The sequence below is a fragment of the Anopheles funestus genome, unplaced genomic scaffold (assembly GCF_943734845.2).
Source record: "Anopheles funestus unplaced genomic scaffold, idAnoFuneDA-416_04 scaffold_56_ctg1, whole genome shotgun sequence".
Classification (NCBI taxonomy): Eukaryota; Metazoa; Arthropoda; class Insecta; order Diptera; family Culicidae; genus Anopheles; species Anopheles funestus.
Genome location: NW_026045318.1, coordinates 134,119 through 159,957, shown reverse-complemented (window position 1 = coordinate 159,957; position 25,839 = coordinate 134,119). Strand labels below are relative to the sequence as shown.

The 25,839-nt window shown below is 46.6% G+C and overlaps 1 long non-coding RNA gene across 1 annotated transcript in view; it reads right to left on the bottom strand.

Annotated features, from left to right (window-relative positions):
• The window catches only part of LOC125774362 (uncharacterized), a 47,990-nt gene extending 25,010 nt beyond the window's left edge, over positions 1-22,980 (bottom strand). Inside the window, exons 1-6 of the long non-coding RNA XR_007420846.1 lie at positions 22,373-22,980; positions 19,755-20,034; positions 19,041-19,166; positions 15,373-15,428; positions 12,895-13,216; positions 2,184-2,281 (exon numbers count right to left, since the gene is read on the bottom strand). This is a non-coding gene — a long non-coding RNA (uncharacterized LOC125774362). The remainder of the gene's footprint in view (positions 1-2,183; positions 2,282-12,894; positions 13,217-15,372; positions 15,429-19,040; positions 19,167-19,754; positions 20,035-22,372) is intronic.
• Between the last annotated feature and the right edge of the window lie 2,859 nt (positions 22,981-25,839).

Genomic DNA, 25,839 nt, shown 5'->3' with positions numbered 1-25,839 from the left:
CTTAGCCAAGACACCTTAGCCAAGACACATTAGCCAAGACACATTAGCCAAGACACCTTAGCCAAGACACATTAGCCAAGACACCTTATCCAAGTCACCTTAGCCATGACACTTTAGCCAAGACACATTAGCCAAGACACCTTAGCCAAGACACCTTAGCCAAGACACCTTAGCCAAGACACATTAGCCAAGACACCTTAGCCAAGACACATTAGCCAAGACACCTTAGCCAAGACACATTAGCCAAGACACATTAGCCAAGACATCTTAGCCAAGACACCTTAGCCAAGACACTTTAGCCAAGACACATTAGCCAAGACACTTTAGCCGAGACACATTAGCCAAGACACATTAGCCAAGACACCTTAGCCAAGACACATTAGCCAAGACACATTAGCCAATACACCTTAGCCAAGACACACTAGCCAAGACACTTTAGCCTAGACACATTAGCCCAGACACCTTAGCCAAGACACATTAGCCAAGACACCTTAGCAAAGACACCTTAGCCAAGACATATTAGCCAAGACACATTAGCCAAGACACATTAGCCGAGACACCTTAGCCAAGACACTCTAGCCAAGACACATTAGCCGAGACACCTTAGCCAAGACACTTTAGCCAAGACACATTAGCCAAGACACTTTAGCCGAGACACATTAGCCAAGACACATTAGCCAAGACACCTTAGCGAAGACACATTAGCCAAGGCACATTAGCCAAGACACCTTAGCCAAAACACCTTACCCAAGACACCTTAGCCAAGACACCTTAGCCAAGACACATTAGCCCAGACACCTTAGCCAAGACACCTTAGCCAAGACACCTTAGCCAAGACATATTAGCCAAGACACATTAGCCAAGACACATTAGCCGAGACACCTTAGCCAAGACACTCTAGCCAAGACACATTAGCCAAGACACATTAGCCAAGACACCTTAGCCGAGACACCTAAGCCAAGACACATTAGCCAAGACACATTAGCCAAGACACATTCGCCAAGACACCTTAGCCAAGACACCTTAGCCAAGACACTTCATCCAAGACACATTAGCCAAGACACATTAGCCAAGACACATTAGCCAAGACACATTAGCCAAGACACCTTAGTCAAGACACATTAGCCAAGACACATTAGCCAAGACACATTAGCCAAGACACCTTAGCCAAGACACATTAGCCAAGACACCTTAGCCAAGACACCTTAGCCAAGACACCTTAGCCAAGACACATTAGCCAAGACACCTTAGCCAAGACACCTTAGCCAAGACACGTTAGCCAAGACACATTAGCCAAGACACCTTAGCCAAGACACATTAGCCAAGACACATTAGCCAAGACACATTAGCCAAGACACATTAGCCGAGACACATTAGCCAAGACACATTAGCCAAGACACATTAGCCAAGACACCTTAGCCAAGACACCTTAGCCAAGACACATTAGCCAAGACACCTTCGCCAAGACACATTAGATAAGACACCTTAGCCAAGACACATAAGCCAAGACACCTTAGCCAAGACACATTAGCCAAGACACTTTAGCCAAGACACATTAGCCAAGACACATTAGCCAACACACATTAGCCAAGACACCTTAGCCAAGACACATTAGCCAAGACACATTAGCCAAGACACCTTAGCCATACACCTTAGCCAAGACACATTAGCCAAGACACATTAGCCAAGACACATTAGCCAAGACACCTTAGCCGAGACACCTTAGCCAAAACACCTTAGCCAAGACACATTAGCCAAGACACCTTAGCCAAGACACATTAGCCAAGACACATTAGCCAAGACACATTAGCCTAGACATCTTAGCCAAGACACCTTAGCCAAGACACATTAGCCAAGACACATTAGCCAAGACACTTTAGCCAAGACACATTAGCCTAGACATCTTAGCCAAGACACCTTAGCCAAGACACCTTAGCCAAGACACCTTAGCCAAGACACCTTAGCCAAGACACATTAGCCAAGACACCTTAGCCAAGACACATTAGCCAAGACACATTAGCCAAGACACCTTAGCCAAGACACCTTAGTCAAGACACCTTAGCCAAGACACCTTAGCCAAGACACCTTAGCCAAGAAACCTTAGCCAAGACACATTAGCCAAGACACATTAGCCAAGACACCTTAGCCAAGACACATTAGCCAAGACACATTAGAAAAGACACATTAGCCAAGACACTTTAGCCAAGACACATTAGCCAAGACACATTAGCCAAGACACATTAGCCAAGACACATTAGCCAAGACACATTAGCCAAGACACCTTAGCCATGACACTTTAGCCAAGACACATTAGCCAAGACACCTTAGCCATGACACCTTAGCCAAGACACCTTAGAAAAGACACTTTAGCCAAGACACATTAGCCAAGACACCTTAGCCAAGACACCTTAGCCAAGACACATTAGCCAAGACACATTAGCCAAGACACCTTAGCCAAGACACCTTAGCCAAGACACATTAGCCAAGACACATTAGCCAAGACACCTTAGCCAAGACACCTTAGCCAAGACACCTTATCCAAGTCACCTTAGCCATGACACTTTAGCCAAGACACCTTAGCCATGACACCTTAGCCAAGACACCTTAGCCAAGACACATTAGCCAAGACACATTAGCCAAGACACCTTAGCCAAGACACCTTAGCCAAGACACATTAGCCAAGACACATTAGCCAAGACACCTTAGCCAAGACACCTTAGCCAAGACACCTTATCCAAGTCACCTTAGCCATGACACTTTAGCCAAGACACATTAGCCAAGACACCTTAGCCAAGACACCTTAGCCAAGACACCTTAGCCAAGACACATTAGCCAAGACACCTTAGCCAAGACACATTAGCCAAGACACCTTAGCCAAGACACATTAGCCAAGACACATTAGCCGAGACACATTAGCCAAGACACATTAGCCAAGACATCTTAGTCAAGACACCTTAGAGAAGACACTTTAGCCAAGACACATTAGCCAAGACACTTTAGCCAAGACACATTAGCCAAGACACATTAGCCAAGACACCTTAGCCAAGACACATTAGCCAAGACACATTAGCCAAGACACCTTAGCCAAGACGTCTTAGCCAAGACACATTAGCCAAGACACCTTAGCCAAGACACCTTAGCCAAGACACCTTAGCCAAGACACAATAGCCAAGACACCTTAGCCAAGACACCTAAGCCAAGACACATTAGCCAAGACACCTTAGCCGAGACACCTTAGCCGAGACACATTAGCCAAGACACCTTAGCCAAGACACCTTAGCCAAGACACATTAGCCAAGACACTTTAGCCAAGACACATTAGCCAAGACACATTAGCCAAGACACCTTAGCCAAGACACATTAGCCAAGACACATTAGCCGAGACACCTTAGCCAAGACACATTAGCCAAGACACTTTAGCCAAGACACTTTAGCCTAGACACATTAGCCCAGACACCTTAGCCAAGACACCTTAGCCAGGACACCTTAGCAAAGACATATTAGCCAAGACACATTAGCCTAGACACATTAGCCGAGACACCTTAGCCAAGACACCTTAGCGAAGACACATTAGCCAAGACACCTTAGCCAAGACACCTTAGCCAAAACACCTTACCCAAGACACCTTAGCCAAGACACCTTAGCCAAGACACCTTAGCCAAGACACCTTAGCCAAGACACCTTAGCCAAGACACCTTAGCCAAGACACATTAGCCAAGACACATTAGCCAAGACACATTAGCCGAGACACCTTAGCCAAGACACTCTAGCCAAGACACATTAGCCAAGACACATTAGCCAAGACACCTTAGCCGAGACACATTAGCCAAGACACTTCATCCAAGACACATTAGCCAAGACACATTAGCCAAGACACATTAGCCAAGACACATTAGCCAAGACACCTTAGTCAAGACACATTAGCCAAGACACATTAGCCAAGACAGATTAGCCAAGACACCTTAGCCAAGACACATTAGCCAAGACACCTTAGCCAAGACACCTTAGCCAAGACACCTTAGCCAAGACACATTAGCCAAGACACCTTAGCCAAGACACCTTAGCCATGACACCTTAGCCAAGACACATTAGCCAAGACACCTTAGCCAAGACACATTAGCCAAGACACATTAGCCAAGACACATTAGCCAAGACACATTAGCCGAGACACATTAGCCAAGACACATTAGCCAAGACACATTAGCCAAGACACCTTAGCCAAGACACCTTAGCCAAGACACATTAGCAGAGACACCTTCGCCAAGACACATTAGATAAGACACCTTAGCCAAGACACATAAGCCAAGACACCTTAGCCAAGACATATTAGCCAAGACACTTTAGCCAAGACACCTAAGCCAAGACACATTAGCCAACACACATTAGCCAAGACACCTTAGCCAAGACACATTAGCCAAGACACATTAGCCAAGACACCTTAGCCATACACCTTAGCCAAGACACCTTAGCCAAGACACATTAGCCAAGACACATTAGCCAAGACACATTAGCCAAGACACCTTAGCCGAGACACCTTAGCCAAGACACCTTAGCCAAGACACATTAGCCAAGACACCTTAGCCAAGACACATTAGCCAAGACACATTAGCCGAGACACATTAGCCGAGACACATTAGCCGAGACACATTAGCCGAGACACATTAGCCGAGACACATTAGCCAAGACACCTTAGCCAAGACACATTAGCCGAGACACCTTAACCAAGACACCTTAGCAAAGACATTTTAGCCAAGACACATTAGCCAAGACACATTCGCCAAGACACCTTAGAAAAGACACATTAGCCGAGACACATTAGCCGAGACACATTAGCAAAGACACCTTAGCCAAGACACATTAGCCGAGACACATTAGGCAAGACACCTTAGCCAAGACACATTAGCCAAGACACATTAGCCAAGACACAGTAGCCGAGACACATCAGCCGAGACACATTAGCCAAGACACAGTAGCCGAGACACATTAGCCGAGACACATTAGCCGAGACACATTAGCCAAGACACCTTAGCCAAGACACATAAGCCAAGACACCTTAGCCAAGACACAGTAGCCGAGACACATTAGCCGAGACACATTAGCCGAGACACATTAGCCAAGCCACCTTAGCCAAGACACATTAGCCAAGACACCTTAGCCAAAACACAGTAGCCGAGACACATTAGCCGAGACACATTAGCCGAGACACATTAGCCAAGACACCTTAGCCAAGACACATTAGCCAAGACACCTTAGCCAAGACACCTTAGCCAAGACACCTTAGCCAAGACACATTAGCCAAGACACATTAGCCAAGACACATTAGCCGAGACACCTTAGCCAAGACACCTTAGCCAAGACACCTTAGCCAAGACACCTTAGCCAAGAAACCTTAGCCAAGACACATTAGCCAAGACACCTTAGCCAAGACACATTAGCCGAGACACATTAGCCGAGACACATTAGCCGAGACACATTAGCCGAGACACATTAGCCGAGACACATTAGCTAAGACACCTTAGCCAAGACACATTAGCCAAGACACCTTAACCAAGAAACCTTAGCCAAGACATTTTAGCCAAGACACATTAGCCAAGACACATTCGCCAAGACACCTTAGCCAAGACACATTAGCCGAGACACATTAGCCGAGACACATTAGCCGAGACACGTTAGGAAAGACACCTGAGCCAAGACACCTTAGCCAAGACACCTTAGCCAAGACACCTTAGCCAAGACACCTTAGCCAAGACACATTAGCCAAGACACCTTAGCCAAGACACCTTAGCCAAGACACATTAGCCAAGACACATTAGCCAAGACACATTAGCCAAGACACATTAGCCAAGACACAGTAGCCGAGACACATCAGCCGAGACACATTAGCCAAGACACAGTAGCCGAGACACATTAGCCGAGACACATTAGCCAAGACACCTTAGCCAAGACACATTAGCCAAGACACCTTAGCCAAGACACCTTAGTCAAGACACCTTAGCCAAGACACATTAGCCAAGACACATTAGCCAAGACACATTAGCCGAGAAACATTAGCCAAGACACCTTAGCCAAGACACATGAGCCAAGACACATTAGCCAAGACACAGTAGCCGAGACACATAAGCCGAGACACATTAGCCGAGACACATTAGCCAAGACACCTTAGCCAAGACACATTAGCCGAGACACATTAGCCAAGACACATTAGCCGAGACACATTAGCCGAGACACCTTAGCCAAGACACCTTAGCCAAGACACATTAGCCGAGACACATTAGCCAAGACACATTAGCCAAGACACCTTAGCCAAGACACCTAAGCCAAGACACCTTAGTAAAGACACTTTAGCCAAGACACATTAGCCAAGACACCTTAGCCGAGACAACTTAGCTAAGACACCTAAGCCTAGACACATTAGCCAAGAAACATAAGCCGAGACACATTAGCTAAGACACCTTAGCCAAGACACATTAGCCAAGACACCTTAACCAAGACACCTTAGCCAAGACTCCTCAGCCAAGACACATTAGCCAAGACACATAAGCCAAGACACATTAGCCAAGACACATTAGCCAAGACACCTTAGCCAAGACACCTTAGCCAAGACACCTTAGCCAAGACACCTTAGCCAAGACACCTTAGCCAAGACACATTAGAAAAAGACACATTAGCCACGACACCTTAGCCGAGACACATTAGCCAAGACACATTAGCAAAGACACATTAGCCAAGACACCTTAGCCAATACACCTTAGCCAAGACACATTAGCCAAGACACCTTAGCCAAGACACATAAGCCAAGACACCTTAGCCAAGACACATAAGCCAAGACACCTTAGCCAAGACACATTAGCCAAGACACTTTAGCCAAGACACCTTAGTCAAGAAACATTAGCCAAGAAACATTAGTCGAGACACTTTAGCCAAGACACCATAGCCAAGACACATTAGCCAAGACACCTTAGCCAAGACACATTAGCCGAGACACATTAGCCAAGACACCTTAGCCAAGACACCTTAGCCAAGACACCTTAGCCAAGACACCTTAGCCAAGACACCTTAGCCAAGACACCTTAGCCAAGACACATTAGCCGAGACACATTAGCCAAGACACATTAGCCAAGACACATTAGCCAAGACACTTTAGCGAAGACACATTAGCCAAGACACCTTAGCCAAGGCACATTAGCCGAGACACATTAGCCAAGACACCTTAGCCAAGACACCTTAGCCAAGACACATTAGCCAAGACACCTTAGCCAAGACACATTAGCCAAGACACTTTAGCCAAGACACCTTAGCCAAGACACCTTAGCCAAGACACCTTAGCCAAGACACCTTAGCCAAGACACCTTAGCCAAGACACATTAGCCAAGACACTTTAGCCAAGACACCTTAGCCAAGACACCTTAGCCAAGACACCTTAGCCAAGACACCTTAGCCAAGACACCTTAGCCAAGACACATTAGCCGAGACACATTAGCCAAGACACATTAGCCAAGACACATTAGCCAAGACACTTTAGCGAAGACACATTAGCCAAGACACCTTAGCCAAGGCACATTAGCCGAGACACATTAGCCAAGACACCTTAGCCAAGACACCTTAGCCAAGACACATTAGCCAAGACACCTTAGCCAAGACACATTAGCCAAGACACTTTAGCCAAGACACCTTAGCCAAGACACCTTAGCCAAGACACCTTAGCCAAGACACCTTAGCCAAGACACCTTAGCCAAGACACATTAGCCAAGACACATTAGCCAAGACACATTAGCCAAGACACATTAGCCAAGACACCTTAGCCAAGACACATTAGCCAAGACACTTTAGCCAAGACACCTTAGCCAAGACACCTTAGCCAAGACACCTTAGCCAAGACACCTTAACCAAGACACATTAGCCAAGACACATTAGCCGAGACACATTAGCCAAGACACCATAGCCAAGACACATTAGCCAAGACACCTTAGCCAAGACACATTAGCCGAGACACATTAGCCAAGACACCTCAGCCAAGACACATTAGCCAAGACACATTAGCCAAGACACCTTAGCCAAGATACCTTAGCCAAGACACATTAGCCAAGACACATTAGCCAAGACACTTTAGCCAAGACACATTAGCCAAGACACCTTAGCCAAGACACCTTAGCCAAGACACATTAGCCGAGACACATTAGCCAAGACACCTTAGCCAAGACACCTTAGCCAAGACACATTAGCCAAGACACATTAGCCAAGACACATTAGCCAAGACACTTTAGCCAAGACACCTTAGCCAAGACACCTTAGCCAAGACACCTTAGCCAAGACACCTTAGCCAAGACATCATAGCCAAGACACATTAGCCAAGACACATTAGCCAAGACACCTTAGCCAAGACACATTAGCCAAGACACATTAGCCAAGACACATTAGCCAAGACACTTTAGCCAAGACACATTAGCCAAGACACCTTAGCCAAGACACATTAGCCAAGACACCTTAGCCAAGACACCTTAGCCAAGACACCTTAGCCAAGACACATTAGCCAAGACACATTAGCCAAGACACATTAGCCGAGACACCTTAGCCAAGACACCTTAGCCAAGACACCTTAGCCAAGACACCTTAGCCAAGAAACCTTAGCCAAGACACATTAGCCAAGACACCTTAGCCAAGACACATTAGCCGAGACACATTAGCCGAGACACATTAGCCGAGACACATTAGCCGAGACACATTAGCCGAGACACATTAGCTAAGACACCTTAGCCAAGACACATTAGCCAAGACACCTTAACCAAGAAACCTTAGCCAAGACATTTTAGCCAAGACACATTAGCCAAGACACATTCGCCAAGACACCTTAGCCAAGACACATTAGCCGAGACACATTAGCCGAGACACATTAGCCGAGACACATAAGGAAAGACACCTTAGCCAAACACATTAGCCGAGACACATTAGGCAAGACACCTTAGCCAAGACACATTAGCCAAGACACATTAGCCAAGACACAGTAGCCGAGACACATCAGCCGAGACACATTAGCCAAGACACAGTAGCCGAGACACATTAGCCGAGACACATTAGCCAAGACACCTTAGCCAAGACACATTAGCCAAGACACCTTAGCCAAGACACCTTAGTCAAGACACCTTAGCCAAGACACATTAGCCAAGACACATTAGCCAAGACACATTAGCCGAGAAACATTAGCCAAGACACCTTAGCCAAGACACATAAGCCAAGACACATTAGCCAAGACACATTAACCGAGACACATTAGCCAAGACACATTAGCCAAGACACAGTAGCCGAGACACATTAGCCGAGACACATTAGCCGAGACACATTAGCCAAGACACCTTAGCCAAGACACATTAGCCGAGACACATTAGCCAAGACACATTAGCCGAGACACATTAGCCGAGACACCTTAGCCAAGACACCTTAGCCAAGACACATTAGCCGAGACACATTAGCCAAGACACATTAGCCAAGACACCTTAGCCAAGACACCTAAGCCAAGACACCTTAGTAAAGACACTTTAGCCAAGACACATTAGCCAAGACACCTTAGCCGAGACAACTTAGCTAAGACACCTAAGCCTAGACACATTAGCCAAGAAACATAAGCCGAGACACATTAGCTAAGACACCTTAGCCAAGACACATTAGCCAAGACACCTTAACCAAGACACCTTAGCCAAGACTCCTCAGCCAAGACACATTAGCCAAGACACATAAGCCAAGACACATTAGCCAAGACACATTAGCCAAGACACCTTCGCCAAGACACCTTAGCCAAGACACCTTAGCCAAGACACCTTAGCCAAGACACCTTAGCCAAGACACATTAGAAAAAGACACATTAGCCACGACACCTTAGCCGAGACACATTAGCCAAGACACATTAGCAAAGACACATTAGCCAAGACACCTTAGCCAATACACCTTAGCCAAGACACATTAGCCAAGACACCTTAGCCAAGACACATAAGCCAAGACACCTTAGCCAAGACACATAAGCCAAGACACCTTAGCCAAGACACATTAGCCAAGACACTTTAGCCAAGACACCTTAGCCAAGAAACATTAGCCAAGAAACATTAGTCGAGACACTTTAGCCAAGACACCATAGCCAAGACACATTAGCCAAGACACCTTAGCCAAGACACATTAGCCGAGACACATTAGCCAGGACACCATAGCCAAGACACATTAGCCAAGACACTTTAGCCGAGACACCTTAGCCAAGACACCTTAGCCAAGACACCTTAGCCAAGACACCTTAGCCAAGACACATTAGCCGAGACACATTAGCCAAGACACATTAGCCAAGACACATTAGCCAAGACACTTTAGCGAAGACACATTAGCCAAGACACCTTAGCCAAGGCACATTAGCCGAGACACATTAGCCAAGACACCTTAGCCAAGACACCTTAGCCAAGACACCTTAGCCAAGACACCTTAACCAAGACACATTAGCCAAGACACCATAGCCAAGACACATTAGCCAAGACACCTTAGCCAAGACACATTAGCTAAGACACCTTAGCCAAGACACATTAGCCAAGACACCTTAACCAAGACACCTTAGCCAAGACTCCTCAGCCAAGACACATTAGCCAAGACACATAAGCCAAGACACATTAGCCAAGACACATTAGCCAAGACACCTTCGCCAAGACACCTTAGCCAAGACACCTTAGCCAAGACACCTTAGCCAAGACACCTTAGCCAAGACACATTAGAAAAAGACACATTAGCCACGACACCTTAGCCGAGACACATTAGCCAAGACACATTAGCAAAGACACATTAGCCAAGACACCTTAGCCAATACACCTTAGCCAAGACACATTAGCCAAGACACCTTAGCCAAGACACATAAGCCAAGACACCTTAGCCAAGACACATAAGCCAAGACACCTTAGCCAAGACACATTAGCCAAGACACTTTAGCCAAGACACCTTAGCCAAGAAACATTAGCCAAGAAACATTAGTCGAGACACTTTAGCCAAGACACCATAGCCAAGACACATTAGCCAAGACACCTTAGCCAAGACACATTAGCCGAGACACATTAGCCAAGACACATTAGCCAAGACACATTAGCCAAGACACTTTAGCGAAGACACATTAGCCAAGACACCTTAGCCAAGGCACATTAGCCGAGACACCTTAGCCAATACACCTTAGCCAAGACACATTAGCCAAGACACCTTAGCCAAGACACATAAGCCAAGACACCTTAGCCAAGACACATAAGCCAAGACACCTTAGCCAAGACACCTTAGCCAAGACACTTTAGCCAAGACACCTTAGCCAAGAAACATTAGCCAAGAAACATTAGTCGAGACACTTTAGCCAAGACACCATAGCCAAGACACATTAGCCAAGACACCTTAGCCAAGACACATTAGCCGAGACACATTAGCCAAGACACCTTAGCCAAGACACATTAGCCAAGACACTTTAGCCAAGACACCTTAGCCAAGACACCTTAGCCAAGACACCTTAGCCAAGACACCTTAGCCAAGACACATTAGCCAAGACACATTAGCCAAGACACATTAGCCAAGACACATTAGCCAAGACACCTTAGCCAAGACACATTAGCCAAGACACTTTAGCCAAGACACCTTAGCCAAGACACCTTAGCCAAGACACCTTAGCCAAGACACCTTAACCAAGACACATTAGCCAAGACACATTAGCCGAGACACATTAGCCAAGACACCATAGCCAAGACACATTAGCCAAGACACCTTAGCCAAGACACATTAGCCGAGACACATTAGCCAAGACACCTCAGCCAAGACACATTAGCCAAGACACATTAGCCAAGACACCTTAGCCAAGATACCTTAGCCAAGACACATTAGCCAAGACACATTAGCCAAGACACTTTAGCCAAGACACATTAGCCAAGACACCTTAGCCAAGACACATTAGCCGAGACACATTAGCCAAGACACCTTAGCCAAGACACCTTAGCCAAGACACATTAGCCAAGACACCTTAGCCAAGACACATTAGCCAAGACACTTTAGCCAAGACACCTTAGCCAAGACACCTTAGCCAAGACACCTTAGCCAAGACACCTTAGCCAAGACATCATAGCCAAGACACATTAGCCAAGACACATTAGCCAAGACACCTTAGCCAAGACACATTAGCCAAGACACATTAGCCAAGACACATTAGCCAAGACACCTTAGCCAAGACACATTAGCCAAGACACCTTAGCCAAGACACATTAGCCAAGACACTTTAGCCAAGACACCTTAGCCAAGATACCTTAGCCAAGACACCTTAGCCAAGACACATTAGCCAAGACACCTTAGCCAAGACACATTAGCCAAGACACTTTAGCCAAGACACCTTAGCCAAGACACCTTAGCCAAGACACCTTAGCCAAGACACCTTAGCCAAGACACCTTAGCCAAGACACATTAGCCAAGACACATTAGCCAAGACACATTAGCCAAGACACCTTAGCCAAGACACATTAGCCAAGACACTTTAGCCAAGACACCTTAGCCAAGACACCTTAGCCAAGACACCTTAACCAAGACACATTAGCCAAGACACATTAGCCGAGACACATTAGCCAAGACACCATAGCCAAGACACATTAGCCAAGACACATTAGCCAAGACACATTAGCCGAGACACATTAGCCAAGACACATTAGCCAAGACACCTTAGCCAAGACACATTAGCCAAGACACTTTAGCCAAGACACCTTAGCCAAGACACCTTAGCCAAGACACCTTAGCCAAGACACCTTAGCCAAGACATCATAGCCAAGACACATTAGCCAAGACACATTAGCCAAGACACCTTAGCCAAGACACATTAGCCAAGACACATTAGCCAAGACACATTAGCCAAGACACTTTAGCCAAGACACATTAGCCAAGACACCTTAGCCAAGACACATTAGCCAAGACACCTTAGCCAAGACACCTTAGCCAAGACACCTAAGCCAAGACACCTTAGCCAAGACACCTTAGCCAAGACACCTTAGCCAAGACACATTAGCCAAGACACATTAGCCAAGACACCTTAGCCAAGACACCTTAGCCGAGACACATTAGCCAAGACACATTAGCCAAGACACATTAGCCAAGACACATTAGCCAAGACACCTTAGCCAAGACACCTTAGCCAAGACACCTTAGCCAAGACACATTAGCCAAGACACTTTAGCCAAGACACCTTTGCCAAGACACCTTAGCCAAGACACCTTAGCCAAGACACCTTAGCCAAGACACCTTAGCCAAGACACATTAGCCAAGACACATTAGCCAAGACACCTTAGCCAAGACACCTTAGCCAAGACACCTTAGCCAAGACACATTAGCCAAGACACATTAGCCAAGACACATTAGCCAAGACACCTTAGCCAAGACACATTAGCCGAGACACATTAGCCAAGACACATTAGCCAAGACACATTAGCCAAGACACATTAACCAAGACACCTTAGCCAAGACACCTTAGCCAAGACACATTAGCCAAGACACTTTAGCCAAGACACCTTAGCCAAGACACCTTAGCCAAGACACCTTAGCCAAGACACATTAGCCAAGACACATTAGCCGAGACACATTAGCCAAGACACCATAGCCAAGACACATTAGCCAAGACACCTTAGCCAAGACACATTAGCCGAGACACATTAGCCAAGACACCTTAGCCAAGACACATTAGCCAAGACACATTAGCCAAGACACCTTAGCCAAGACACCTTAGCCAAGACACATTAGCCAAGACACATTAGCCAAGACACCTTAGCCAAGACACATTAGCCGAGACACATTAGCCAAGACACCTTAGCCAAGACACCTTAGCCAAGACACATTAGCCAAGACACCTTAACCAAGACACATTAGCCAAGACACTTTAGCCAAGACACCTTAGCCAAGACACCTTAGCCAAGACACCTTAGCCAAGACACCTTAGCCAAGACACTTTAGCCAAGACACCTTAGCCAAGACACCTTAGCCAAGACACCTTAGCCAAGCCACCTTAGCCAAGACACCTTAGCCAAGACACATTAGCCAAGACACATTAGCCAAAACACCTTAGCCAAGACACATTAGCCAAGACACTTTAGCCAAGACACATTAGCCAAGACACCTTAGCCAAGACACATTAGCCAAGACACTTTAGCCAAGACACCTTAGCCAAGACACCTAAGCCAAGACACCTTAGCCAAGACACCTTAGCCAAGACACATTAGCCAAGACACATTAGCCAAGACACCTTAGCCAAGACACCTTAGCCAAAACACATTAGCCAAGACACATTAGCCAAGACACATTAGCCAAGACACATTAGCCAAGACACCTTTGCCAAGACACATTAGCCAAGACACCTTAGCCGAGACACATTAGCCAAGACACCTTAGCCAAGACACCTTAGCCAAGACACCTTAGCCAAGACACCATAGCCAAGACACATTAGCCAAGACACCTTAGCCAAGACACATTAGCCGAGACACATTAGCCAAGACACCTCAGCCAAGACACATTAGCCAAGACACATTAGCCAAGACACCTTAGCCAAGACACATTAGCCAAGACACTTTAGCCAAGACACATTAGCCAAGACACCTTAGCCAAGACACATTAGCCAAGACACTTTAGCCAAGACACCTTAGCCAAGACACCTTAGCCAAGACACCTTAGCCAAGACACATTAGCCAAGACACCTTAGCCAAGACACATTTGCCAAGACACCTTAGCCAAGACACATTAGCCAAGACACCTTAGCCAAGACACCTTAGCCGAGACACCTTAGCCAAGACACATTAGCCAAGACACATTAGCCAAGACACATTAGCCAAGACACATTAGCCAAGACACCTTAGCCAAGACACCTTAGCCAAGACACCTTAGCCGAGACACCTTAGCCAAGACACATTAGCCAAGACACATTAGCCAAGACACATTAGCCAAGACACCTTAGCCAAGACACCTTAGCCAAGACACATTAGCCAAGACACCTTAGCCAAGACACATTAGCCAAGACACTTTAGCCAAGACACCTTAGCCAAGACACCTTAGCCAAGACACCTTAGCCAAGACACCTTAGCCAAGACACCTTAGCCAAGACACCTTAGCCAAGACACATTAGCCAAGACACATTAGCCAAGACACATTAGCCAAGACACATTAGCCAAGACACATTAGCCAAGACACCTTCGCCAAGACACCTTAGCCAAGACACCTTAGCCAAGACACCTTAGCCAAGACACCTTAGCCAAGACACCTTAGCCAAGACACATTAGCCAAGACACCTTAGCCAAGACACATTAGCCAAGACACTTTAGCCAAGACACCTTAGCCAAGACACCTTAGCCAAGACACCTTAGCCAAGACACCTTAACCAAGACACATTAGCCAAGACACATTAGCCAAGACACCTTAGCCAAGACACATTAGCCAAGACACTTTAGCCAAGACACATTAGCCAAGACACCTTAGCCAAGACACATTAGCCAAGACACTTTAGCCAAGACACCTTAGCCAAGACACCTAAGCCAAGACACATTAGCCAAGACACCTTAGCCAAGACACCTTAGCCGAGACACATTAGCCAAGACACATTAGCCAAGACACATTAGCCAAGACACATTAGCCAAGACACATTAGCCAAGACACCTTTGCCAAGACACATTAGCCAAGACACCTTAGCCGAGACACATTAGCCAAGACACCTTAGCCAAGACACCTTAGCCAAGACACCTTAGCCAAGACACCATAGCCAAGACACATTAGCCAAGACACCTTAGCCAAGACACATTAGCCGAGACACATTAGCCAAGACACCTCAGCCAAGACACATTAGCCAAGACACATTAGCCAAGACACCTTAGCCAAGACACATTAGCCAAGACACTTTAGCCAAGACACATTAGCCAAGACACCTTAGCCAAGACACATTAGCCAAGACACTTTAGCCAAGACACATTAGCCAAGACACCTTAGCCAAGACACATTAGCCAAGACACATTAGCCAAGACACCTTAGCCAAGACACCTTAGCCAAGACACATTAGCCAAGACACTTTAGCCAAGACACATTAGCCAAGACACCTTAGCCAAGACACATTAGCCAAGACACTTTAGCCAAGACACATTAGCCAAGACACCTTAGCCAAGACACATTAGCCAAGACACTTTAGCCAAGACACCTTAGCCAAGACACCATAGCCAAGACACATTAGCCAAGACACCTTAGCCAAGACACATTAGCCAAGACACCTTAGCCAAGACACCTTAGCCAAGACACATTAGCCAAGACACTTTAGCCAAGACACATTAGCCAAGACACCTTAGCCAAGACACATTAGCCAAGACACTTTAGCCAAGACACATTAGCCAAGACACCTTAGCCAAGACACCTTAGCCAAGACACCATAGCCAAGACACATTAGCCAAGACACCTTAGCCAAGACACATTAGCCGAGACACATTAGCCAAGACACCTCAGCCAAGACACATTAGCCAAGACACATTAGCCAAGACACCTTAGCCAAGACACATTAGCCAAGACACTTTAGCCAAGACACCTTAGCCAAGACACCTTAGCCAAGACACATTAGCCAAGACACCTTAGCCAAGACACATTAGCCAAGACACCTTAGCCAAGACACATTAGCCAAGACACCTTAGCCAAGACACCTTAGCCAAGACACATTAGCCAAGACACTTTAGCCAAGACACATTAGCCAAGACACCTTAGCCAAGACACATTAGCCAAGACACTTTAGCCAAGACACATTAGCCAAGACACCTTAGCCAAGACACATTAGCCAAGACACTTTAGCCAAGACACCTTAGCCAAGACACCTAAGCCAAGACACCTTAGCCAAGACACCTTAGCCAAGACACATTAGCCAAGACACATTAGCCAAGACACCTTAGCCAAGACACCTTAGCCGAGACACATTAGCCAAGACACATTAGCCAAGACACATTAGCCAAGACACATTAGCCAAGACACCTTAGCCAAGACACCTTAGCCAAGACACATTAGCCAAGACACTTTAGCCAAGACACCTTAGCCAAGACACCTTAGCCAAGACACCTTAGCCAAGACACATTAGATAAGACACATTAGCCAAGACACATTAGCTGAGACACATTAGCCAAGACACCATAGCCAAGACACATTAGCCAAAACACTTTAGCGAAGACACATTAGCCAAGACACCTTAGCCAAGGCACATTAGCCGAGACACATTAGCCAAGACACCTTAGCCAAGATACCTTAGCCAAGATACCTTAGCCAAGACACATTAGCCAAGACACCTTAGCCAAGACACATTAGCCAAGACACTTTAGCCAAGACACATTAGCCAAGACACCTTAGCCAAGACACATTAGCCAAGACACTTTAGCCAAGACACATTAGCCAAGACACCTTAGCCAAGACACATTAGCCAAGACACATTAGCCAAGACACCTTAGCCAAGACACCTTAGCCAAGACACATTAGCCAAGACACCTTTGCCAAGACACATTAGCCAAGACACCTTAGCCGAGACACATTAGCCAAGACACCTTAGCCAAGACACCTTAGCCAAGACACCTTAGCCAAGACACCATAGCCAAGACACATTAGCCAAGACACCTTAGCCAAGACACATTAGCCGAGACACATTAGCCAAGACACCTCAGCCAAGACACATTAGCCAAGACACATTAGCCAAGACACCTTAGCCAAGACACATTAGCCAAGACACTTTAGCCAAGACACATTAGCCAAGACACCTTAGCCAAGACACATTAGCCAAGACACTTTAGCCAAGACACATTAGCCAAGACACCTTAGCCAAGACACCTTAGCCAAGACACCATAGCCAAGACACATTAGCCAAGACACCTTAGCCAAGACACATTAGCCGAGACACATTAGCCAAGACACCTCAGCCAAGACACATTAGCCAAGACACATTAGCCAAGACACCTTAGCCAAGACACATTAGCCAAGACACTTTAGCCAAGACACCTTAGCCAAGACACCTTAGCCAAGACACATTAGCCAAGACACCTTAGCCAAGACACATTAGCCAAGACACCTTAGCCAAGACACATTAGCCAAGACACCTTAGCCAAGACACCTTAGCCAAGACACATTAGCCAAGACACTTTAGCCAAGACACATTAGCCAAGACACCTTAGCCAAGACACATTAGCCAAGACACTTTAGCCAAGACACATTAGCCAAGACACCTTAGCCAAGACACATTAGCCAAGACACTTTAGCCAAGACACCTTAGCCAAGACACCTAAGCCAAGACACCTTAGCCAAGACACCTTAGCCAAGACACATTAGCCAAGACACATTAGCCAAGACACCTTAGCCAAGACACCTTAGCCGAGACACATTAGCCAAGACACATTAGCCAAGACACATTAGCCAAGACACATTAGCCAAGACACCTTAGCCAAGACACCTTAGCCAAGACACATTAGCCAAGACACTTTAGCCAAGACACCTTAGCCAAGACACCTTAGCCAAGACACCTTAGCCAAGACACATTAGATAAGACACATTAGCCAAGACACATTAGCTGAGACACATTAGCCAAGACACCATAGCCAAGACACATTAGCCAAAACACTTTAGCGAAGACACATTAGCCAAGACACCTTAGCCAAGGCACATTAGCCGAGACACATTAGCCAAGACACCTTAGCCAAGATACCTTAGCCAAGATACCTTAGCCAAGACACATTAGCCAAGACACCTTAGCCAAGACACATTAGCCAAGACACTTTAGCCAAGACACCTTAGCCAAGACACATTAGCCAAGACACTTTAGCCAAGACACCTTAGCCAAGACACCTTAGCCAAGACACCTTAGCCAAGACACCTTAGCCAAGACACATTAGCCAAGACACATTAGCCAAGACACATTGGCCAAGACACCTTAGCCAAGACACCTTAGCCAAGACACATTAGCCAAGACACTTTAGCCAAGACACCTTAGCCAAGACACCTTAGCCAAGACACCTTAGCCAAGACACCTTAGCCAAGACACATTAGCCAAGACACATTAGCCGAGACACATTAGCCAAGACACCATAGCCAAGACACATTAGCCAAGACACCTTAGCCAAGACACATTAGCCGAGACACCTTAGCCAAGACACCTTAGCCAAGACACATTAGCCGAGACACATTAGCCAAGACACCTTAGCCAAGACACATTAGCCAAGACACATTAGCCAAGACACCTTAGCCAAGACACCTTAGCCAAGACACATTAGCCAAGACACATTAGCCAAGACACCTTAGCCAAGACACATTAGCCAAGACACTTTAGCCAAGACACATTAGCCAAGACACCTTAGCCAAGACACATTAGCCGAGACACATTAGCCAAGACACCTTAGCCAAGACACCTTAGCCAAGACACATTAGCCAAGACACCTTAGCCAAGACACATTAGCCAAGACACTTTAGCCAAGACACCTTAGCCAAGACACCTTAGCCAAGACACCTTAGCCAAGACACCTTAGCCAAGACACCTTAGCCAAGACACATTAGCCAAGACACATTAGCCGAGACATCATAGCCAAGACACCATAGCCAAGACACCATAGCCAAGACACATTAGCCAAGACACCTTAGCCAAGACACCTTAGCCAAGACACATTAGCCAAGACACCTTAGCCAAGACACATTAGCCAAGACACCTTAGCCAAGACACCTTAGCCAAGACACCTTAGCCAAGACACCTTAGCCAAGACACCTTAGCCAAGACACTTTAGCCAAGACACCTTAGCCAAGACACCTTAGCCAAGACACCTTAGCCAAGACACATAAGCCAAGACACCTTAGCCAAGACACATTAGCCAAGACACCTTAGCCAAGACACCTTAGCCAAGACACATTAGCCAAGACACATTAGCCAAGACACCTTATCCAAGACACATTAGCCAAGACACATTAGCCAAGACACATTAGCCAAGACACCTTAGCCAAGACACCTTAGCCAAGACACCTTAGCCAAGACACCTTAGCCAAGACACATTAGCCAAGACACATTAGCCAAGACACCTTAGCCAAGACATCTTAGCCGAGACACATTAGCCAAGACACATTAGCCAAGACACATTAGCCAAGACACCTTAGCCAAGACACCTTAGCCAAGACACCTTAGCCAAGACACATTAGCCAAGACACTTAAGCCAAGACACCTTAGCCAAGACACCTTAGCCAAGACACCTTAGCCAAGACACCTTAGCCAAGACACATTAGCCAAGACACATTAGCCGAGACACATTAGCCAAGACACCATAGCCAAGACACATTAGCCAAGACACTTTAACGAAGACACATTAGCCAAGACACCTTAGCCAAGGCACATTAGCTGAGACACATTAGCCAAGACACCTTAGCCAAGACACCTTAGCCAAGACACATTAGCCAAGACACCTTAGCCAAGACACATTAGCCAAGACACTTTAGCCAAGACACCTTAGCCAAGACACCTTAGCCAAGACACCTTAGCCAAGACACCTTATCCAAGACACATTAGCCAAGACACATTAGCCAAGACACATTAGCCAAGACACCTTAGCCAAGACACCTTAGCCAAGACACCTTAGCCAAGACACCTTAGCCAAGACACATTAGCCAAGACAACTTAGCCAAGACACATTAGCCAAGACACTTTAGCCAAGACACCTTAGCCAAGACACCTTAGCCAAGACACCTTAGCCAAGACACCTTAGCCAATACACCTTAGCCAAGACACATTAGCCAAGACACATTAGCCAAGACACCTTAGCCAAGACATCTTAGCCGAGACACATTAGCCAAGACACATTAGCCAAGACACATTAGCCAAGACACATTAGCCAAGACACCTTAGCCAAGACACCTTAGCCAAGACACATTAGCCAAGACACTTAAGCCAAGACACCTTAGCCAAGACACCTTAGCCAAGACACCTTAGCCAAGACACCTTAGCCAAGACACATTAGCCAAGACACATTAGCCGAGACACATTAGCCAAGACACCATAGCCAAGACACATTAGCCAAGACACTTTAACGAAGACACATTAGCCAAGACACCTTAGCCAAGGCACATTAGCTGAGACACATTAGCCAAGACACCTTAGCCAAGACACCTTAGCCAAGACACATTAGCCAAGACACCTTAGCCAAGACACATTAGCCAAGACACTTTAGCCAAGACACCTTAGCCAAGACACCTTAGCCAAGACACCTTAGCCAAGACACCTTAGCCAAGACACCTTAGCCAAGACACCTTAGCCAAGACACCTTAGCCAAGACACCTTAGCCAAGACACATTAGCCGAGAGACTTTAGCCGAGACACATTAGCCGAGACACATTAGCCCAGACACATTAGCCAAGACACCTTAGCCAAGACACCTTAGCCAAAACACCTAAGCCAAGACACCTTAGCCAAGACACCTTAACCAAGACACCTTAGCCAAGACACATTAGCCAAGACACATTAGCCAAGACACATTAGCCGAGACATATTAGCCAAGACACCTTAGCCAAGACACCTTAGCCAAGACACCTTAGCTAAGACACCTTAGCCAAGACACATTAGCCGAGACACCTTAGCCAAGATACCTTAGCCAAGACACCTTAGCCGAGACACATTAGCCAAGACACCTTAGCCAAGACACCTTAGCCAAGACACCTTAGCCGAGACACATTAGCCAAGACACATTAGCCGAGACACATTAGCCAAGACACCTTAGCCAAGACACCTTAACCAAGACACCTTAGCCAAGACACCTTAGCCAAGACACCTTAGCCAAGACACTTTAGCCGAGACACATTAGCCGAGACACCTTAGCCAAGACACTTTAGCCAAGACACATTAGCCAAGACACCTTAGCCAAGACACCTTAGCCGAGACACATTAGCCAAGACACCTTAGCCAAGACACCTTAGCCAAGACACCTTAGCCAAGACACATTAGCCAAGACACCTTAGCCAAGACACCTTAGCCAAGACACCTTAGCCAAGACACCTTAGCCGAGACACATTAGCCAAGACACCTTAGCCAAGACACCTTAGCCAAGACACATTAGCCAAGACACCTTAGCCAAGACACATTAGCCAAGACACCTTAGCCAAGACACCTTAGCCAAGACACCTTAGCCGAGACACATTAGCCAAGACACCTTAGCCAAGACACCTTAGCCAAGACACCTTAGCCAAGACACCTTAGCCAAGACACATTAGCCAAGACACATTAGCCAAGACACATTAGCCAAGACACCTTAGCCAAGACACCTTAGCCAAGACACATTAGCCGAGACACATTAGCCAAGACACATTAGCCAAGACACATTAGCCAAGACACATTAGCCAAGACACCTTAGCCAAGACACCCTAGCCAAGACACATTAGCCAAGACACTTTAGCCAAGACACCTTAGCCAAGACACCTTAGCCAAGACACCTTAGCCAAGACACCTTAGCCAAGACACATTAGCCAAGACACCTTAGCCAAGACACCTTAGCCAAGACACCTTAGCCAAGACACATTAGCCAAGACACCTTAGCCAAGACACCTTAGCCGAGACACATTAGCCAAGACACCTTAGCCAAGACACATTAGCCAAGACACATTAGCCAAGACACCTTAGCCAAGAAACCTTAGCCAAGACACATTAGCCAAGACACATTAGCCAAGACACCTTAGCCAAGACACATTAGCCAAGACACTTTAGCCAAGACACATTAGCCAAGACACCTTAGCCAAGACACATTAGCCGAGACACATTAGCCAAGACACCTTAGCCAAGACACCTTAGCCAAGACACATTAGCCAAGACACCTTAGCCAAGACACATTAGCCAAGACACCTTAGCCAAGACACATTAGCCAAGACACCTTAGCCAAGACACATTAGCCAATACACCTTAGCCGAGACACATTAGCCAAGACACATTAGCCAAGACACATTAGCCGAGACATCATAGCCAAGACACCTTAGCCAAGACACATTAGCCAAGACACATTAGCCAAGACACCTTAGCCAAGACACATTAGCCAAGACACCTTAGCCAAGACACCTTAGCCAAGACACATTAGCCAAGACACCTTAGCCAAGACACCTTAGCCAAGACACCTTAGCCAAGACACCTTAGTAAAGACACTTTAGCCAAGACACCTTAGCCAAGACACCTTAGGCAAGACACCTTAGCCAAGCCACCTTAGCCAAGACACCTTAGCCAAGACACATTAGCCAAGACACCTTAGCCAAGACACCTTAGCCAAGACACCTTAGCCAAGACACATTAGCCAAGACACCTTAGCCAAGACACATTAGCCAAAACACATTAGCCAAGACACCTTAGCCAAGACACCTTATCCAAGACACCTTAGCCAAGACACCTTAGCCAAGACACCTTAGCCAAGACACATTAGCCAAGACACCTTAGCCAAGACACCTTAGCCAAGACACATTAGCCAAGACACATTAGCCAAGACACATTAGCCAAGACACCTTAGCCAAGACACCTTAGCCAAGACACCTTATCCAAGACACCTTAGCCAAGACACCTTAGCCAAGACACCTTAGCCAAGACACATTAGCCAAGACACCTTAGCCAAGACACCTTAGCCAAGACACTTTAGCCAAGACACCTTAGCCAAGACACCTTAGCCAAGACACTTTAGCCAAGACACCTTAGCCGAGACACATTAGCCAAGACACCTTAGCCAAGACACCTTAGCCAAGACACATTAGAAAAGACACCTTAGCCAAGACACCTTAGCCAAGACACATTAGCCAAGACACATTAGCCAAGACACATTAGCCAAGACACATTAGCCAAAACACATTAGCCAAGACACTTTAGCCAAGACACCTTAGCCGAGACACATTAGCCAAGACACCTTAGCCAAGACACCTTAGCCAAGACACCTTAGCCAAGACACATTAGCCAAGACACTTTAGCCAAGACACCTTAGCCAAGACACCTTAGCCAAGACACCTTAGCCAAGACACATTAGCCAAGACACCTTAGCCAAGACACCTTAGCCAAGACACTTTAGCCAAGACACCTTAGCCAAGACACCTTAGCCAAGACACCTTAGCCAAGACACCTTAGCCAAGACACATTAGAAAAGACACCTTAGCCAAGACACCTTAGCCAAGACACCTTAGCCAAGACACATTAGCCAAGACACATTAGCCAAAACACATTAGCCAAGACACTTTAGCCAAGACACTTTAGCCAAGACACCTTAGCCAACACACCTTAGCCAAGACACCTTAGCCAAGACACCTTAGCCAAGACACATTAGCCAAGACACTTTAGCCAAGACACCTTAGCCAAGACACCTTAGCCAAGACACCTTAGCCAAGACACATTAGCCAAGACACCTTAGCCAAGACACCTTAGCCAAGACACTATAGCCAAGACACCTTAGCCAAGACACCTTAGCCAAGACACCTTAGCCAAGCCACCTTAGCCAAGACACCTTAGCCAAGACACATTAGCCAAGACACCTTAGCCAAGACACCTTAGCCAAGACACATTAGCCAAGACACATTAGCCAAGACACATTAGCCAAAACACATTAGCCAAGACACCTTAGCCAAGACACCTTAGCCAAGACACATTAGCCAAGACACATTAGCCAAGACACATTAGCCAAGACACCTTAGCCAAGACACCTTAGCCAAGACACCTTAGCCAAGACACATTAGCCAAGACACTTTAGCCAAGACACCTTAGCCAAGACACCTTAGCCAAGACACCTCAGCCAAGACACATTAGCCAAGACACCTTAGCCAAGACACCTTAGCCAAGACACTTTAGCCAAGACACCTTAGCCGAGACACATTAGCCAAGACACCTTAGCCAAGACACTTTAGCCAAGACACCTTAGCCAAAACACATTAGCCGAGACACATTAGCCAAGACACCTCAGCCAAGACACGTTAGCCAAGACACTTTAGCCAAGACACCTTAGCCAAGACACATTAGCCAAGACACCTTAGCCAAGACACCTTAGCCAAGACACCTTAGCCAAGACACTTTAGCCAAGACACATTAGCCAAGGCACATTAGCAAAGACACCTTAGCCAAGACACATTAGCCAAGACACGTTAGCCAAGACACCTTAGCCAAGACACATAAGCCAAGACACATTAGCCAAGACACCTTAGCCAAGACACATTAGCCAAGACACATTAGCCAAGACACATTAGCCAAGACACTTTAGCCAAGACACCTTAGCCAAGACACCTTAGCCAAGACACATTAGCCAAGACACCTCAGCCAAGACACCTTAGCCAAGACACTTTAGCCAAGACACCTTAGCCAAGACACCTTAGCCAAGACACCTTAGCCAAGACACATTAGCCAAGACACCTTAGCCAAGACACATTAGCCAAGACACTTTAGCCAAGACACATTAGCCAAGACACCTTAGCCAAGACAACTTAGCCAAGACACCTTATCCAAGACACATTAGCCAAGACACATTAGCCAAGACACATTAGCCAAGACACCTTAGCCAAGACACCTTAGCCAAGACACCTTAGCCAAGACACCTTAGCCACGACACATTAGCCGAGACACATTAGCCGAGACACATTAGCCAAGAAACCTTAGCCAAGACACCTTAGCCAAGACACCTTAGCCAAGACACCTTAGCCAAGACACCTTAGCCAAGACACCTTAGCCAAGACACCTTAGCCAAGACACCTTAGCCAAGACACCTTAGCCAAGACACCTTAGCCAAGACACCTTAGCCAAGACACATTAGCCAAGACACCTTAGCCAAGACACCTTAGCCAAGACACCTTAGCCGA